Source organism: Moschus berezovskii, chromosome 10 (genome assembly GCF_049115385.1).
Source record: "Moschus berezovskii isolate FMDL1 chromosome 10, NW_MosBer_1.0, whole genome shotgun sequence".
Classification (NCBI taxonomy): Eukaryota; Metazoa; Chordata; class Mammalia; order Artiodactyla; family Moschidae; genus Moschus; species Moschus berezovskii.
In genome coordinates this window covers 7633792-7653579 of record NC_142469.1, presented here as the reverse complement: position 1 = coordinate 7653579, position 19788 = coordinate 7633792, and positions in this window count along the sequence as shown.

The following is a 19788-nucleotide window of genomic DNA, read 5'->3' as shown; positions in this document are numbered from 1 at the left end:
CTGGACTGGCAAAAAGCTTTATACTGGGCACTTCTGCTTCATATATATCTTTAGATAATTTCAGCAATGTTTTTAGCTTATTTTAAATTCTAATAAAACATATTGGAAAATGTTGTGAAGAAATATGACCTCTCCTGACTAAATAGCAACTTCCTATGAAGTGAGTGGCTTATTATTACAATGCAATTTAAAATTCTGTGTACCAATTTTTATTTGTATCAAGAATAATACTAAATAAATTAAACTCATGAGATTTCCATTTGCAAAAAATCATCTTTGCCAAGAAGAAAATTCTGCTCATGGGTGAGAAATGTGTCTTTTGGGAGGAAAGTACAGTATAGATTGCTTCCTTTTCTAAAACATGCATTTCTAATATGCTGTTGAAGGGTAAAAATCTCCCAATGAAAAATGACATGATTCTTTTCATTCTATTTAATGCTTCAAATCTACTGCTCCATAGATTTTTCAGAATGGAATATTCTTGAAATTTATTATTTAGTCACCTGTAATTTGAATAAAGTAGGAATATGCTAAGACACATAAGGGTATGAATGAATATAAATGCAGGAGAATATCCATAAAGAAAAAAATAATAATAAAGTGAAAACTTAGTAATATTATAGGAAACTACCAACAATTAAGGTTGATGATATTTTTATTTCTCAATAAAAGAAAACCATTGTCATATTTTTATTGGCACATTATAATAGATTTTTCTTAAATGGAAGACACACCCTAAAAGACATAAACCACTAATAAAAGATTTATACAGTTTAAGGGTAACTATTATAAAAGCATTATTGTGACTTCTGGTATCAGATATAGCATAAGAAAAGTCTGAACATAATCACATTGAACATTAGGATAAATAAGAAATACCTACACTAACTGAAAATGAATTACTTTTCTTGCACTCATCAAAAAACCAAAATTGGTAGGCAAATTGCTAGTCTAAAATATTAAAGTTGGATGAATCCAGATCCACTTATGTGGTGAAGGGGTATTATAATAGTAGGTTCCGGAGGAGTTGAAGATGGTGGAGGAGTAAGACATGAGCATCATTTTCTCCCAAGTACATCAAAAATACATCTTCATGTGGAACAACTGTTACAGAACATCTGCTGAACACCAGCAGAAGCCCTCAGAGTTTGAAAAAGTCAAACTAAACACCACATAAAGTGGTAGGGAAAAGGCAATAAGAAACTAAAGAAACAAAGAAAATGGAACGGGTCTTTCACTCAGGGAGGGAGCTGTGAAGAAACAAAAGCTTCTGCACACTCTTAAACCCCTGCTTTGGCAAGGAAAGGATGGAGCTTTAGAACCTCAGAGGGGAGCACAACAAATGAATGGGAGACAAGTTAAAGAGAATTCGGCATAGAGATCAGTGCCAGTCAGCACTTCCCAGTCAAGTAGCTGCACACTCACTGGGAAAGTGCAGGCTGGGTGCTGAGGCTCAGGCTTCTGGGATTGGACCCCATGGGAGAAGACTGGGGAAAACCACTGTGAAGATACTCTGAGGTAACTTGTACAACATAGTAAAGGGAACCCGTGGAAAAGCCTGGGCCTGCCAGAAAGGCAAGAAATCATTGCTGTGGAAAACCCCTAACGCCATAGACCCTCTAATACTGAGTGCTTCTGAGTGGTCCTCTGAGACTATAAGACCTTGTCTTCAAGAGTGTTGTAGGTAGGACAAGCTGGCTGCGTTCTAAAACCCCAGAGGTGGGTATGCCTGAAAACCTGCCATTGTCAAGGTTGGCCCAAGGAGGTGGGGACGACGTGGGGCTGGTGTGTGCAACCACAGAGTTGGGCATGATGGCCACTACAGAAGCCACCAAGCTGTGAACAGTCACAGATAACTGCCCACACCTTCCTGGAAGCCTAGGCAGTTTGGCTATTCCTAGAGACCCAAGAATAGGGGCCAATTCCTGTGGGAGGGTGTACAACCAGCCTCCAACTGTAGCAACGTCCAGCGAGTCTTTACTGCTGCAGGTACTTCTTGCATATCTTGGTGGATGTAGATATACCTCTCTCTCCCCAGCCCGATTGAGTAAGTGAGCCCTAATAAGCCTCGTCATGCACCCTCTTTTGTCCAGTGAGGAACAGATGCTGTAGTGTGGCCTATAAAGCAGAGGCTGGACCACAACCAAAGCAGAACACCAGGGGCTGTGGGAACAAAGAGGATGATGAGAACTCACTCCCACAGCAGCAGGTGCAGGGGATTAAATCTCTGCAATCAGCTTAAGACTGTGGACTTTGAGGGCAATTGTGGAATTGGAAACAAGAACAAGCTGGAGTAAGGCCAGATCTGAGGAGGAGCTGATCCCACAATGCCCACAACAGGCACAGAGACCCTCTGAGTAATATTGCAGGGCTTTCTGAGTAGGCAGATTTAGAGGGGTACACTGTGTGACATGGACAACTGATGTCACTGGATAATATTATTCTTATTAACATTCTACATATAAAAGGGAAAGTGTTATTCACTCAGTCATGTCTGACTCCATGACCCCATGGAGTTAAGCCCACCAGGTTCCTCTTCCCATGGAATTCTCCAGGCAGGAACGCTGCAGTGGGTTGCCATTCCCTTCTCTAGGGACTCTTCCTGACCCAGATATCAAACCTGAGTCTCCTGCATTGCAGGCAGATTCTTTACCATCTGAGACATCAGCCTATCTGTATATGTTGTTTTTCTTTTTTAAATCTTTGTTTTGCTCCATTGCTGCCCTTTTAATTAACACTTTAATTTTTATTTTGTACCTGCATTTTTTTCCTTTCTTTGTTTTTATTTTTAAATAAATATATTTAATTTTCTTCCAATTTCTACACCTTTTCATTATATCACATTTCCCCCCATGTTTTAGTTTTTGTATTTTTGCTATTCTAGTTTTAGTGTTTGTATTCATTTATGGGTGCCTTTACTGGTTTGATTATTCTCTTCTTTTATGGTCCTTGCTTTATTATTTCTTGGTCTTTTTTTCCTTTTTTTTTTTTTTGTGAGTGTGAGTTTGTGAGTTTCTTTGTGTGTTCCTGTCTGATAAATGCTGTGTTTACCATTTTTCTTGGTGTTTTGCCTGTCTTTTTTTTTTTTTTTTTGGTCCAACCCCACACACTGCAGGAATATTCCACAAATAACAGGAACAATGACCTTGCAGCCTGTGGAAAGGAAACCTAAAACACTATGAAACAAATGAAATAAAAATACAGAGAAACATGCAACAGATGAAGGAGCTAAGTAAAAATCCACCAGATTAAAACAATGAAAAGGAAATTGATAGTCTACCTGGAAAATAATTCAGGGTAATACTAATAAAGATGATCCAAACCTCAGAAATAAATGCAGACACAGATACATAGAAAGCAGGCACAGATTGAGAAGATAAAAGAAACATTTAACTAGGACCAAGACAAAATAAAGAACAGACAATCAACAGTGAAAAACAGAGTACTGAAATGAAAGATACTTTAGAGGGAACAAACAGTAGAGTAACCGAGGCAGAGGAAATGATAAGGGAAATGTGAGATGGAGGATAGAATGGTGGATATAACTGAAGCAGAGAATAAAAGAATGAAAATAAATGAGGTCAGTCTCAGAGACCTCTGGAACAATTTAAGTGCACCAACATTCAAATTATAGGAGTCTCAGAAGAAGAAGAGAAAAAGAAAGTGTATGAGAAAATGTTTGAGGAGATTATACTTGAAAACTTCCCTACCATGGGAAAGGAAATAGACACCAGAATCTAGGATGCCCAGAGAATCCCAAATAGGATAAACTGAAAAAGAAACACATCAAAACACATTTCAATCAAACTAACAAAAATGAAATACAAATAAAAATATTAAAAGAAGCAAGGGAAAAGCAACAAATAACTTACATGGGAATCCCAGTAAGGTTAACAGTTTCAGCAGAAACTCTGTAGGCCAGAACGTAGTGGCACGATAAACATAGAGTGGTGGGAAAAAAAAAAAAAAATACAACTACAACCAAGATTACACCAGGCAGCAAGGATCTCATTCAGATTTGACAGAGAATTCAAGAATTTTTTCTTTTTTTTTAATAATCATCAAGACCAAGCCAACTTGACAACAAATGCTAAAGGAACTTCTGTAGACAGGAAACACAGGAGAATGAAAAGACTTATGAAAGCAAACCCAAATAATAAAGTGAATGAAAATAAGACCATATATATCAATAATTACCTTAAATATAAATTGATTATATCCTCCAATCAAAAGAAAAAACTGGCTAAATTTATTCAAATGTATGAACACTAAATGTGCTGTCTAAAAGAGACCCACCTTAGACCTAGGAACACATACAGACTGAAAGTGAGGGACTGGAAACAGATATCCCGTGCAAATGCAAATATAAAGATTGTAGGAGTAGCAATACTCATATCAGAGAAAACAAACCAAAATAAAGACTGTTACATGAGACAGGGAAGGAAATTTCCCTATATGCTAACAACTATAAAAGGGGAAATAAATTGTTTCACAAAAATAGCGGGAGACTTTAACATCACACCAAACCAATAGGCAGGTTATCCGGACAGATAATTAACAAGGAAACACAACACTTAACTGACACATTGGACACGATAAACCTAATAGCTGTCTATTAGATATTCCACTCCAAAATTCACTTTTCTCAAGTGCACATGAAACATTCTCCAGGGTAGATCATATTTTGGGTCATAAATCAAGCCTTGGTAAATTTAAGAAAACTGAAATTGTATTAAGATTTTTTTTTTCTGACACCAATGAAATAAGATCAAATATGAATTACATGGGGGAAAAAAGTGCAAAAGAAAAACAAAACAAAAAGATGTTGAGCCTAAATAATATGCTTCTAAATAGCCAAGAATTTACTGAAGAAATAAAAATGGGAATGAAAAAATATCTAGAGACAAATGAGAGCAAAAAAATTAGAAAAAGAAAAGACAATACAAAATCTTTAGGATGCAGTAAATGCAGTGCTAAAAGGGAATTTTTATATGAATATAAGCCTTTTTCAAGAAACAAGAGAAGCAGCAAGTAAGCAAATTTATCTTAAACCTAAAACAACTAGAAAAGAAGAAGAAGAAGAACAACAACAACAAAACAAACTTAGTAGACGGAAACAAATAATAAAGCTCAGAGGAGAAATAATTTTTAACAAAGGAAAGAAACAATAACAAAGAACAATGAAAATTAAAATTCTTCTTTGAGAAGATAAATGAAACTGACAAGCTATTAGCAAGACTCATCAAGGGAAAAAAATAAAGACAATATTCAAGCTAACAAAATAAAATTATAAATGAAAAAGTGCAAGTTACAACAGAGAACACAGAAATACAAAGAATTATGAGACTACTGCCAGCAACTATATGCCGATAAAATGGACAATCTGGAAAAACATGGACAAATTAGTAAAAAAAGTAAAACTTTCCAGTCTGAAAAAGAAATAGACAGAAAATATGAATAGACCAATCACAAGCACTGAAATTGAAATTGTGATAAAAAATCTTCCAACAAACAAAAGCCCAAGGCCAGATGTCTTCACAGGTGAATTCTATCAAAATTTCAGAGACAATCTAACACCTATAGTGTCAAACTGTTCAAGAAATTGCCACAGGAAAACTCCCAAACTCATTCTATGAGGCTACTATCTCCTGATACCAAAAGCAGAAAAAAATATGTCACAAAAACAGAAAAGTATAAGCTAGTATCACTGATAAACATAGATGCAAAATCCTTATGAAAGACCTATCAAAAAGAATCCAACAACATAGTAAAAGACTCATACACCTTGATCAACTGGGATTTATCCCAGGGATACAAGGATTCTTCAATATATAGAAAGTAATTGATGCAATATACTATATTAACAAATTGAAAACTTAAAACTATATGGTCAGAAAGAAAAACACCAATACATTATATTAAGGCATATATATGTAACTTAGAAAGATGGTAACGTGACGCAATATACAAGACATCAAAAGAGACACAGGTATAAAGAACAGATTTTTGGAGTCCGTGGGAGAAGGGGAGGGTGGGATGATTTGAGAGAATAGCATTGAAACATGTATATTGCCAGATGTAAAATAGATGACCAGTCCAAGTTTGATGCATGAAACAGGACACTCGAAGCCAGCACACTGGCCAAACCCAGAGGAATGGGATGGGGAGGAAGGTGGGGAGGGGGATTTGGGACGGGGAGGACACATGTACACCCATGGCTTACTTATATCAATGTGTGGCAAAACCACCACAATATTGTAAAGTAGCCTCCAATTAAACTAATTTAATAAAATTTTTAAAAGAAACATGATCATCTCAACAGATGCAGAGAAAGCTTGAAAAAAATTCAATAGACATTTATGATTAAAAGAATTAGCAAACTTTAGGAAATCAGCGTAGAAGGAACCTACCTCAACATAATAAAGTCCATGTGGCTTAGAGGGTAAAGAATCTGCCTGCCATGTAGGAGACCTGTGTTCAATCCTTGAGTCAGGAAGATCCCCTGGAGAAGGGAATGGCAATCCACTTCAATATGCTTGATTGGAGAATCCCGCAGACAAAGGAACCTAGTGGGTTACAGTCCATGGAGTCGCAAAGAGTCAGATATGACTGAACTACCACCAATTTCACTTTCATGACACACCTGCAGCAAGTATCATTCTCAGCATCAAAAAACTGAAACCCTTTCCTCTAAGATCAGAAACAAGACAGGGGTGCTTATTCAATACAGTTTTGGAAGTCTTAAGTCAATCAGAGAAGAAAAATAAATAAAAGGAGTACCGACTGAAAAAGAAGAAATGAAACCCTCAGTGTTTGCAGATGATGTAATACTATATATTAAAAAAAAAAAAAAACTATGAATGCAACCAAGAAACTACTAGAGATAATCAATGAATTTAGTAAAGTCAAAGTCATAGGTTATAAAATTAATATACAGAAATATCCTGCATTCCTATACACTAACAATGAAAAATCAGATTATACCCTCTTCTTGGATATGAAGAGTCAATTTTATCAAAATGACGATACAATACATCTGGCAAAACGACATAAAAAAGCAATGTACAAAGTCGATGTAATCCCTATCAAATTATCAATGGCATTTTTTACAGATCTACAACAAAAAGTATCACAATCTCTATGGAAACACAGAAGACTGGAAAAGTCAAAGCAATCTTGATAAACAAAAACAGCTGGAGAAATCAACGTGCATGACTTCAAATTATGCTACAAAGCTATGTCATCAAGACAGTATGTTACTGGCAAAGAAAAAGGAAATATAGACCAATGGAACAAGATAGAAAGTACAGAGATGAACCCACACACTTATCTTTCACAGAAGAGGTAAAACGATACAATGTAGAAGAGACAGATTCTTCAATAAATTGTGCAGGGAAAACTTGAGAGCTAAATGCCAAAAAAAAAGAAAGAAATTAGAACACTTCCTAACACCATCCACAAAAGTGAGCTCAAAATGGATTAAAGATTTAAATAGAAGGCCAGAAATTATGAAACTTTTAGAGGAAAATTTAGGGCATAAATCGCAGCAAGTTTCTCTCTGACCCACCTACTAGGTTAATGGAAATAAAAACAAAATAAACAAATATGACCCAATTAAACTTAAAAGCTTTTGCACAACAGTGCAAACTATATGTATATGCTGGACATAGAAAACAAACTGGCTCCAAATTGAGAAAGGAGTATGTCAAGGCTATATTGTCACCCTGCTTATTTATTACTGAGTCCATCATGGGAAATGCTGGACTGGATGAACCACAAGTTGTAAGATTGCTAAGAGAAATATCAATAACCTCAGACATGCAGAAGACACCACCCTTATGGCAGAAAGTGAAGAAGAACTAAAGAGCCTCTTGATGAAAGTGAAAGAGGAGAGTGAAAAGTTGGCTTAAAGATCAACATTCAGAAAACTAGGATCATGGTATCCAATCCCATCACTTCATGGCAAAAAGATGGGGAAACAGTGGAAACAGTGATATACTGTATTTATTTATTTTGGGCTTCAAAATCACTACAGATGGTGACTGAAGCCATGAAATTAAAAGACACTTGCTCCTTGGAAAAAAAGTTATGACCAAACTAGACAGTATATTACAAAGCAGAGACATTACTTTGCTGACAAAAGTCCATCTAGTCAAAGCTATGGTTTTTCCAGTAGTCATGTATGGATGTGAGGGATGGACTGTAAAGAAAGCTGAGCACCAAAAAAAAAAAAAAAATTGATGTTTTTGATCTGTGGTGTTGGATCTCTTGAGAGTCACTTGGAGAGCAAGGTGATCCAGTCAGTCCAACCTAAACAAAATTAGTCCTGAATATTCATTGGAAGGATTGATGCTGAAGCTGACACTACAATACTTTGGCCACCTGATGCAAATAACTGACTCATTGGAAAAGACCCTGATACTGAGAAAGATTGAAGGCAGGAGGAGAAATTGACGACAGAGAATGAAATGGTTGAATGGCATCACGGACCCAATGGACATGAGTTTCTGTAAACTCCGGGAGTTGGTGATGGACAGGGAAACATGGCATGCTGCAGTCCATGGGATCACAAGGAGTCGTACACAACTGAGCAACTGAACTAAACTGAACTGTAAACTATAGACAAGATGAAAGGCAGCCTCGAAATGAGAGAAAATAATTGCAAATTAAGGAACTAACCAAAGGTTCCACTTCAAAATATATGCGCATCTCATACAACTCAGTATCAGTAAAGCAACCCAATCAAAAAATGGGCAGAAGACATAAACAGATATTTCTCCAAAGAAGACATGCAGATGGCCAATAAACACATGAAAAGGTGCTACAGATTGCCCATTATTAGAGGAATGTAAATCAAAACTACAAAGAGGTATCACTACACATCAATCAAAATGATCATCATAAAAAATATCTACAAATAATAAATTCTGGAGATGATGTGAATAACAGGGGAACTTCTTGCACTGTTGGTGAGAATGTAAACAGATTGTAAAGTCATTATTTAAAGCAGTGTGGATATTCCTTAAAAAACTAGGTATAGATCAATCATTCATACATGTTAAATCACTTCAGTCATGTCTGACTTTTTGCAACCCTATTAATTTTAGTCCTCCAGGCTCCTCTGTCCATGGGATTCTCCAGGGTGAATACTGGAGTGGGTTGAATACTACAGGGTGAATACTGGAGCCACTTCCAGGGGCTCTTCCTGACCCAGGGACTGAGCAAAAATAGGTGAAGAAACCCCAGTACTTCAGTGGATCATCTTGCTGGTGGCCTCCAGCTGAAAGGACGTGGGGTTGCTGAAGGTGAAATGAGGAGAGAAGGGGGATATAGGGTTTGTTCCAGGAGAGGTTACTGGGTCTAGTCCTTTTAGCTGTCTCACTCAGTTTGGCCTTCTTCTGGAGGACTTTCATCAGGTGTGTAAGAATTTGATCCTTTCCAGACACAGATCTCTTTCTTAAGTGGAAGAATGAGTCAAAAATAGTTGACCAGAATCAATTAACTTGAGATATATGAGACTGTGTGCAGTCTCTTAGGTCTCTTGTGTCTCCTGCACTGACAGGCAGATTCTTCATCACTGAGCCACCAGCAAAGCCCAAATCTATCATATGACCTAGCAACCCCACTAATGGGCATATGCCCTGAGAAAACCATAAGTGTAAAAGACATATGTATCCCAATGTTACACCAATGTACCCCTATTGCACTATTTACAATAGCCTAAACATTGAGACAAACTATATTTTCTTCAACAGACTAATGAATAAAGAAGTTGTGCTATATTTATACAATGGAACATTACTCAGCCATAAAAAGGAATAAATCTGAGTCAGTTGCAGTGAGGTGAATGAGCCTAGAGATTCTTATATAAAGTGAAGTAAGTAAAAAAGAAAACAAACAAAAACAAGTATCATATATTAAAGTATATGTATGGAATCTAGAAAAATGCTACTGATGACCTTAGTAGAGAATGGACCTAGGGACACAGCAGGGGAAAGGGAAAGTGGGAAAAATTGAGAAAGTAGCTTTGACATATATCCACTGTCATTTGCAAAATAGGCAGTTAGTGGAAAGTTCCTAAAGAAATAATACATGGACTCCAGCCTGGCGCTCTGATGACTTAGAGAAATGGGATGCTCAGGAGGGAAGTGATATATATATACACACACATATATACATATACAAATATGACTGATTTGTATTATTGTATGACAGAAATCAACAAAGTTGTAAAGCAGTTTCCCACCAATTAAAAAGTAAAATAACTGTTTTGTTTTGTTTTTAAATAGTAGTCCCTGAGGAGAATTGTGGATCTCTCCAGCTGGAGTTTTTCACCAGGAATGAGATCTTTAAAAGCTGAGCTTTGAAAACCAACAGAGTTTTCACTCAAGTCAGCCAGAGTGCTATTAGAAATAGAAATTACATTTTTAAAGGATGAATGCAAAATCTTACATGTTCTGAATCCTACTGCAGAGTCAGTAGTTTGTAAGGTACTTGGATCAGACATGCTAAGTAATCCAGGAGAGTCTTTTTGAGAGGCAGGAGACAGCAAGACCCTCCCCTATGGAGATGTTGCAGGAGCATTTTTAGAATCTTGTTCTACTGTGCTAATATTGGCACTGTCAAGGGCCATTTTGGAAGTACTTCTCTGGCCTGTAACACTAGAATTCAGCCCTATAAACCAGTGGGCCTGGATCAGCTGCATACTGTTGGGCCTTAGGTCAGAAGTGCTGGGAGTTGATCTAGTCCATGAATTGTCCATAGTATTCACACAAGCAGGGTCCTGCAGCTTATCAGAAGAGGGTTTAGCCCTATCTGCCAGTAAACCAAGAGGAATCAGCCCACTGCAAGAGAAGTCTGCATTCAGTCCTTATAGGGGACACTCCTGGAGCATTTAGCTTGTAGCCAGATGAAAGTATGCTGCAGGGGCCCCAAAGACATCTCCTATGTACACCACTGCTCCAAGATGTAAATGATTTACCTGTTACATAGGCATAAACACAGAGAACTAAGCAACATGAGGAGACAGAGGAATATGTTCTGAATAAAGTAACAAAGCAAAACCTCAGAAAATATATTAGACAAAACAGAGATAAGAAATCTACTCAATAAATAGTTCACAGTAATGATCATAAATCTTCTCACTGGTCTCAGGAGAAGAATGAAAAAGCGTGGTGAAAATATTAACAAAGAACTAGAAAAATATTTTAAAAAACAGTGCTGAATAACACAATGACTTTTTTTTTTTTTTTTTTTTAGTTAGAGGGGAACAAGATGGCAGAGGAGTAGACCGATGTGGAATACATGAGAATTACACCTTTAGACACAGAAGTGCTTGCTTCTTCTGACACCAGCTGAGATCAGAGAGGAGCACCTGATCACCAGAAAAGAATATACAGAACCACAAAAAAACTCAGTAGGATGAAGGAACTGGGTGAAAAACAGGAGTGTTAGTAGAAATGGACCTGCCCTCGGTGGGTAGGAGAACTAAAACAGGAGTATGATAGACACATCAGGGCAATTGTCTGGATCAAAGGAGGAACATTTAAGGCTGAGAGTGAAGCAGATGATCTATGGCAGCTTAAATGGAACGAGAATCTGACAGTCTTTACTGCAGCCATATGTACCCAGGAACCCAGGTCCCCTAGAAGGTACAGCAGTTGGGAGGTCTAGCAATAAGGAGTGTGGAGCAATCCCAGGGTGAGAGCTGGTGTTAAATGCAGAGAAATGGACTGAGCGGATGTGAGGAAGGAGATTGTGTTGGAAAATGCCTGTTAAGGAAAGCCAAGCAGCCATGGAGGCAAGGCGATACTGTTGAGTCACGCATAGTGGGTGGAGCCATCACCATATCCTCTCTCTCCCCACATGCCAGTATCCACAGCTGAACAATAGACAAGTTGGCCCATCAAATTCTGACACACTGAACTATGGAATAGGAACCCACCCAGGGTGGCCCTTTAACTGTTTGACACACCGATCTACAGAGTAGAACCCCAGCCAGAAGGGTGCCCCTAAATGCCTGATTTGCTAAACAACAGAGAAGGACTCCAGACAAGGGAGACCTCTAAATGCCTGAGTGGGCAGAGCTATAGATACAGATTAGCTAAAGAGATCTTCTGATCACCAGCTACCAGAGGATTAAAAAAATAAAAGACTCTGATAAGGCCATAACTCCTGTGGCTGAGGCAGTCCGTTGCCCTGCACTCTTCACGCCACCAGGGTCCCTGGGACCCAAGCAGCTGGGGCAACTTCATCCTAAACCCTCACTATGGCAGAGCTGCTACAGGCAAAAAGTGTCTTGCATCTATGCATGCAGGGTTGCTTCGGTCATGTCCTATCTTTTGGGACCCTGTGGGCTGTGGCCTGCCAGGCATCTCTGTCAGTGGGATTCTCCAGTTAAGAATACTGGATTGGCCAATACTGGTTGCCATACCCTCTAGAGGACTATATTTCCTGCTGCCCTAGGCACCAACACCCCTCAGTACCTGGTGTTGACAAAATCCTTGCAACACAAGCAGCTGCACCACATCCACACCTAGCCCTCACTGGGGCAAACCCAAGTACACCAGGACAGCCTCAGGAGCAAACCCCAGTGAACAACCCACATGCAGAGGTATGAATAAAAGCACAATTGAAACTCGGGGGCAGTGTGGTTAAGGAAGATGACTCAAAATCTTCCCACCAGCTGTACAAGCTACAGATTAAATCCACATGATCAAATAGGCAGATTCTCTCTATGGAATATATATTTTAAAAAAAAAGGACATTGAGAGCTTCCACAAAGTAAAATGCAGTATTTTTGATAACTGTGCACACTGGATGCAAGAACACACAGGGGTAGGTCCATATAAGAGTCTGAGCTACCTTCCCAGCAGGTCCAGAGACCAGTATTGTGTTGGAAGGTGCCCTAGGAGGGCGAGGTGGACTGTGACTCCCATTGAGGAAAAGGATGATAACAGCAGTGACTCAAGAAAAATATTTACTATTCTTATATTTTGACATGTTCTGCAGTTTCTTTTGGATTTTTTTCTTTTCTTTTTTTTCTTTTATTTCTCTTTATCCTCTTTTGTAGTTGTCAATTTTATTAGAACCATGAAATCTAATTAAGCTTTTGAGTTTGTTTTGTTTTTTTATTCACACTTTTTGTTGTTGTTTTTGTAAACATCTGTTTTACATTCGATGTTTGCAGTTCAGTGGAGTAATTTTTTTTCTTATTATTTTTTCCTTTTTTTTCTTAAATTTTAATTTTTAAACCTATTATTACTTTTTCTACATGTGTTCCTTTATTTTTGCTATATTCTTTTACCCTTGCAATTGACCTTTAATGTACATAAATCTTCTTTATCTACCTCTTTTTAAATTTGCATATCTATTATTTCTTTCTATTCTTTCCTACCTTTTTTCTCACCATATTTATTAGCTTTGTTTCATTGCTTTCTTCTGCTCTTGACACCTTGCTTTGGTTTTCTTTTTCAGTTTCTGCTTTAGTTAACTTTCTTCTTAACTGGTAGATACCGTTTTTGTTTTCTTTGTTTGCCAGGTTAATCTATTGTACTTAATATTTTTGGATTGTTTTGGTTTTGTTTATGGCTATATATGTGTATGTTTATATTTCATCATTTTAATTATTACTTGCCTGATTTTGTAACTGCTATTTTTCTGGGGTTCGTATTTGGTTTCTCATTTTGGAACAGTTGTTTTAATCTCACATAATGTCTTAACAAACCACCTGTGGAATCTTTGTTCTTTGCTAGAGATCAACACCTGAACCTTTGAAGTGGGAGCACTGACTCCAAGACCCTAGACTACTGGAGAACTCAAAACCCTAAAGAGAATCAAATAGTGAGAGCTTTCATAAAGGAATTCTTGAACACAAGAACTGGCTTCAGCCGACCACCAGTAGAAACCTGTGCAGGATGCCTCATCCTAACAATGAACAAGACAAAAATAAAAACCCAGTCATCAGCAGACAGGGTTCCACCTCACTCAGCCTTGCCCATCAGACAGAGGGAAAAAACAAACAAACAAACAACTTGCCACAAATCTCACCCCATATGAAGCTTACAGTTTACACAATCATTGGACCAAACTTAGGAGGGCAGAAACCAAAAGGAAGAAAGAATTAAACCTTGCGGTCTGGGAAAAGGAGACCTCAAACTATCGGGGACCAGCCTCGATATGACCCAGGGTATCCTCGGGATGAACGGCGTCGGCGTCAGAGAGAGAGAGAGAAAGAGAGAGAGAGACAGGGGCTGATGATTCCTTGGTTTACGCTGGAAACCAATAAAACCCCAGCACGGGGCTTGCTCTGTTTACGTAGGCCGCAGGCGCCCTCTCGAATCACTGGAGGCACCCCACCAGGGCACCCCCTCGAGTGAGTCTTAGAAGCCCAGGCAGATAAGTAAACTCAGAGGGCCCAGTGCTCCAAGGATCTCAACCAGAAAAAGGAGAATAGAGAAAAGGATGGAAAAAGAGAAAGAACAACACGGGGAGACCAAGCTTCAGTGAGCAAGGCCCAAAACTTTATTTTCCAGTGCTGCTTTTATACCCTAAGTTATGCGCATAAGAAACAGAGAAAGGGAGGTATAGATTCACACCAAAATCACGTGGGGTCAGTAGTCTTGACCCTTATCAGGATCAGGGCTTATTTTTGTGTGATAAAAGTTTTAGGTGATTTACATCATCTTCTGGCCAGGGGGCCTGCTAACAGTTTTATGGCCCTTTCTCCTGACAATAGGTTAGTTAGCAAGTAAAAGACTTTTCTTTTAAGGTGACTTTCCTAAAGTTAGGTGGTAGACACATAACAAAGTTACATTCCTATAAGGCACCGGTGTAGTGAGTTGCAAGAAAGGAACTTATTAACTTAAGATCTGATGTGGTTGAGTCAAAGGATTAATATATTTCCAAGGATACAATAGAGGAAACTGCAGCAAGCATTGATTCAACAATGAAATCTTTTCTAGTACTATTCTAGTGATTTTAACTTCTTCAACAGATTCCTGTATTTTAGGAGCCCGGACAAACTTGTCATGCAAGTTAGAAAGCTATCAGAGGGGCTTGGATTGGAACACTCCTATTAAGCCGAGGAGAACTTTTAAACTACAGCTCTGAATTAATGTTTTCAGAGAAAGGTGGTTGGGGGGAAGCCCCCGTAAGTATTAGAGGGCTTGGTAAGAGGTGTAAGATAGTAAGGCAGTCAGACTCCAGTTTTCTTTGGGGTAGATGCTCAGGTAAGTCCAGGGGGCTCCTCGAGTCCTGATTAGCCTTTGCCTGTCAGGCCTCTTCCCCAGTTGACCTTTGCCACGGGTAGAATTTCCCTCGCTGGCTCCCGGCATCAAACATAATAAACTTAAAAAAGAAATAATGAAAGGCAGAGAAATACTGCACAAATCAAGGAACAATCTAGAAACACAGAAGTCCAAGTGAATGAACAGGAAAAAGACAAACACCGGGCTCCGAGAGTGCAGACGCAACGCCAGGCTCCGTGACTGACCACGTGCAGAAGCGTGGCCAAGAAGAGCCACCCCACGCCCGAGGACAGGGGCAGTGGCCGAGAGGAGCTACCCCACGTTCAAGTGGCGGTGGCTGCTCTGGTGCAGGTGGGCCAAGAGGAGATACTCCATATTCAAGATCAGGAGGGGCGGCCGTGAGAAGATATCCCTCGTTCAAGGTAAGGTGCAGGATGTGCTTCGCTGGAGCAGCCGTGAAGAGATGCCCCACAACCAAGGTGAGAGAAACCCAAATAATACGGTAGGTATTGAGAGACTGCATCAGAGAGCAGACACACTGAAATCATAATCACAGAAAAGTAGTCGATGTGATCACACGGACTAGAGCCTTATCTAACTCAGTGAAACTAATCCATGCCCTGTGGGGCCACCCAAGACGGGCAGGTCATGGTGGAGAGGTCTGACAGAATGTGGTCCACTGGAGAAGGGACTGGCAAACCACTTAAATATACTTGCATTGAGAACCCCATTAACAGTATCAAAAGACAAAATGATAAGATATTGAATGAGGAATTCCTCAGGTTGGTAGGTGCCCAGTATGCTACTGGAGATCAGTGGAGAAATAACTCCAGAAAGAATGAAGGGATGGAGCAAAAGCAATAACAATAACAAGTTGTGGATGTGACTGATGATAGAAGCAAAGTCTGATGCTGTAAAGAGCAATAATGCATAGGAACCTAGAATGTTAAGTCCATGAATCAAGGCAAATTGGAAGTGGTCAAACAGGAGATGGCAAGAGTGAACGTAGACATTCTAGGAATCAGTAAACTAAAATGGACTGGAATGGGTGAATTTAACTCAGATGACCATTATATCTACTACTGTGAGCAGGAATCCCTTAGAAGAAATGGAGTACCCATCATGGTCAACAAAGTGTCCGAAATGCAGTATTTGGATGCATCTCAAAAATGACAGAATGATCTCTGTTCGTTTCCAAGGCAAACCATTCAATATTACAGTAATCCAAACTATGCTCCAACCAGTAACACTGAAGAAGCCCAAGTAGAAAGGTTCTATGAAGACCTACAAGACCTTTTAGAACTAACACCCAAAAAAGATGTCATTTTCATTATAGGGGACTTGAATGAAAAAGTAGAAATAGAAGAAACACCTGGAGTAACAGGCAAATTTGGTCTTGGAGCACAGAATGAGGCAGGGCAAAGGCTAATAGAGCTTTGCCAAGAGAAGGCTCTGGTCATAGCAAACACCCTCTTTCAACAACACAAGAGAATACTCTATACACGGATATCACCAAATGGTCAACACGTAAATCAGATTGATTATATTCCTTGCAGCCAAAGATGGAGAAGCTCTATACAGTTAACAAAAACAAGACCAGGAGCTGACTGTGGCTCAGATCATGAACTCTTTATTGTCAAATTCAGACTGATATTGAAGAAAGTAGGGAAAACCACTAGACCATTCAGATATGACCTAAATCAAATCCCTTATGATTATACAGTGGAAATGAGAAAAATATTTAAGGGACTAGATCTGATAGATAGAGTGCCTGATGAACTATGGATGGAGGTTTGTGACATTGTACAGGAGACAGGGACCAAGACCATCCTCATGGAAAAGAAATGCAGAAAAGCAAAATGGCTGTCTGAGGAGGCCCTACAAATAGCTGTGAAAAGAAGAGAAGCGAAACACAAAGGAGAAAAGGAAAGATACAAGTATCTGAATGCACAGTTCCAAAGAATAGCAAGGAGAGATAAGAAAGCCTTCCTCAGCGATCAGGGAAAACAACAGAATAGGAAAGACAAGAGATCTCTTCAAAAATATTAGAGATACCAAGGGAACATTTCATGCAAAGACGGGCTTGATAAAGGACAGAAATGTTATGGACATAACAAAAGCATTAGATATTAAGAAGAGGTGGCAAGAATACACAGAAGGACTGTACAAAAATGATCTTCAAGACCAAGATAATCACGATGTTGTGATCACTGACCTAGAGCCAAACATCTTGGAACGTGAAGTCAAGTGGGCCTTAGAAAGCATCACTACGAACAAAGCTAGTGGAGTTGATGGAATTCCAGGCGAACTATTTCAAATCCTGAAAGATGGTGCTGTGAAAATGCTGCATTCAATATGCCAGCAAATCTGGAAAACATAGCAGTGGCCACAGGACTGGAAAAGGTTAGTCTTCATTGTAATGCAAGAGAAAGGCAATGCCAAAAAATGCTCAGACTATCGCACAATTGCTCTCATCTCACACGCTAGTAAAGTCATGCTCAAAATTCTCCAAGCCAGGCTTCAGCAATACGTGAACCGTGAATTTCCAGATGTTCAAGCTGGTTTTAGAAAAGGCAGAGGCACCAGAGATCAAATTGCCAACATCCACTGGATCATGGAGAAAGCAAGAGAGTTCCAGGAAAACATCTATTTCTGCTTCATTGACTATGGCAAAGCCTTTGTCTGTATAGATCACAACAAACTGTGGAAAATTCTGAAAGAGATGAGCATACCAAACCACATGACCTGCTTCTTGAGAAACCTGTATGCAGGTTGGGGAGCAACAGTTAGAACTGGACATGGAAGAACAGACTGGTTCCTAATAGAAAAATGAGTAGGTAAATGTTGTATATTGTCACCCTGTTTATTTAACTTATATGCAGAGTACATCATGAGGAACGCTGGGCTGGAAGAAACACAAGCTGGAATCAAGATTGCCGGAAGAAATATCAGTAACCTCAGATATGCAGATGACATCATCCTCATGGCAGAATGTGAAGAGGAACTAAAAAGCCTCTTGATGAAAGTGAAAGAGGAGAGTGAAAAGGTTGGCTTGAAGCTCAGCATTCAGAAAACGAAGATCATGGCATCTGGTTCCATCACTTCATGGGAAATAAATGGGTAAACAGTGGAAACAGTGTCAGACTTTATTTTTGGGGGGTTCCAAAATCACTGCAGATGCTGATTGCAGCCATGAAATTAAAAGACGCTAACTTCTTGGAAGGAAAGTTATGACCAACCTAGACAGCATATTAAAAAACAGAGACATTACTTTGCCAACAAAGGTCCGTCTAGTCAAGGCTATGGCTTTTCCAGTGGTCATGTATGGATGTGATATTTGGACTGTGAAGAAAGCTGATCGCCAAAGAATTGTTGCTTTTGAACTGTGGTGTTGGAGAAGACTCTTGAGAGTCCCTTGGCCTGCAAGGAGATCCAACCAGTCCATTCTAAAGAAGATCAGTCAGGGGTGTTCATTGGAAGGACTGATGCTAAAGCTGAAGGTCCAATACTTTGGCCAACTTATGCGAAGAAGTGACTCACTGGAGAACACTCATGCTTGGAAGGATTGGGGGCAGGAGGAGAAGGCGTGACAGTGAATGAAATGGCTGGATGTCATAACCGACTCGATGGTGGTAGGTGTGAGAGAACTCCGGGAGTTGGTGATGGACAGGGAGGCCTGGCGTGCTGTGATTCATGGGGTCACAAATAGTCAGACACGACTGAGCTACTGAACTGAACTGAACTGATGTGAAAAATAATTCAGAATGATGATAGTAAATTTGATCAAAACCCTGAAAACAGGATGGAGAATATGGAAGAATCAATGAACAAGATTTAGAAAAATAAAAATAAAAAATAAACGTAGAAAGTCGAACAACACCATTTCTGAAATTAAAAATACTCTAGAAGGAATCAATAGCAGAATATCTGAAACAGTAGGAACGATCAGTGAACTCAAAGATAAAATGGTGGAAATAACTTCTGAAGAGCAGAATAAAGTAAAAGGAATGAAAAGGACTGAGAATAGATTCAGAGACCTCTGGGACAACATCAAATACACCAACATTAAATTATAAGGGTCCCAGAAGAGAAAGAGGAAAAGAAAGTGTATGAGAAAATTTCTGAAGAGATTATATTTGAAAATTTCCCCAAGATGGAAAAGGAAAGAGTCAATTAAGTCCAAGAGACACAAAGAATCCCATACAGTATAAACTCAAGGAGAAATATGCCAAGACACATACTAATCAAACTTGCAAAGATTAAACAGAAAGAAAGAATATTAAAAGCAGTAAGGGCCAAGCAACAAGGTAAAACTCATATGTTTAAGAACTGACCTTTCAGCAGAAACTCTTCAGGCCAGAAGGGAATAGCAGGATATATTTAAAGTACTAAAAGGGAACAATCTACAACCCAGATTACTCTAGCCATGAAACAAAAGCACAGGATCAATTGGATACACAGATGAAGTTTATCAAACATTTCACTTCAGTTCAGTTCAGTCGCTCAGTCGTGTCCAACTCTCCGCGACCCCATGAATCAC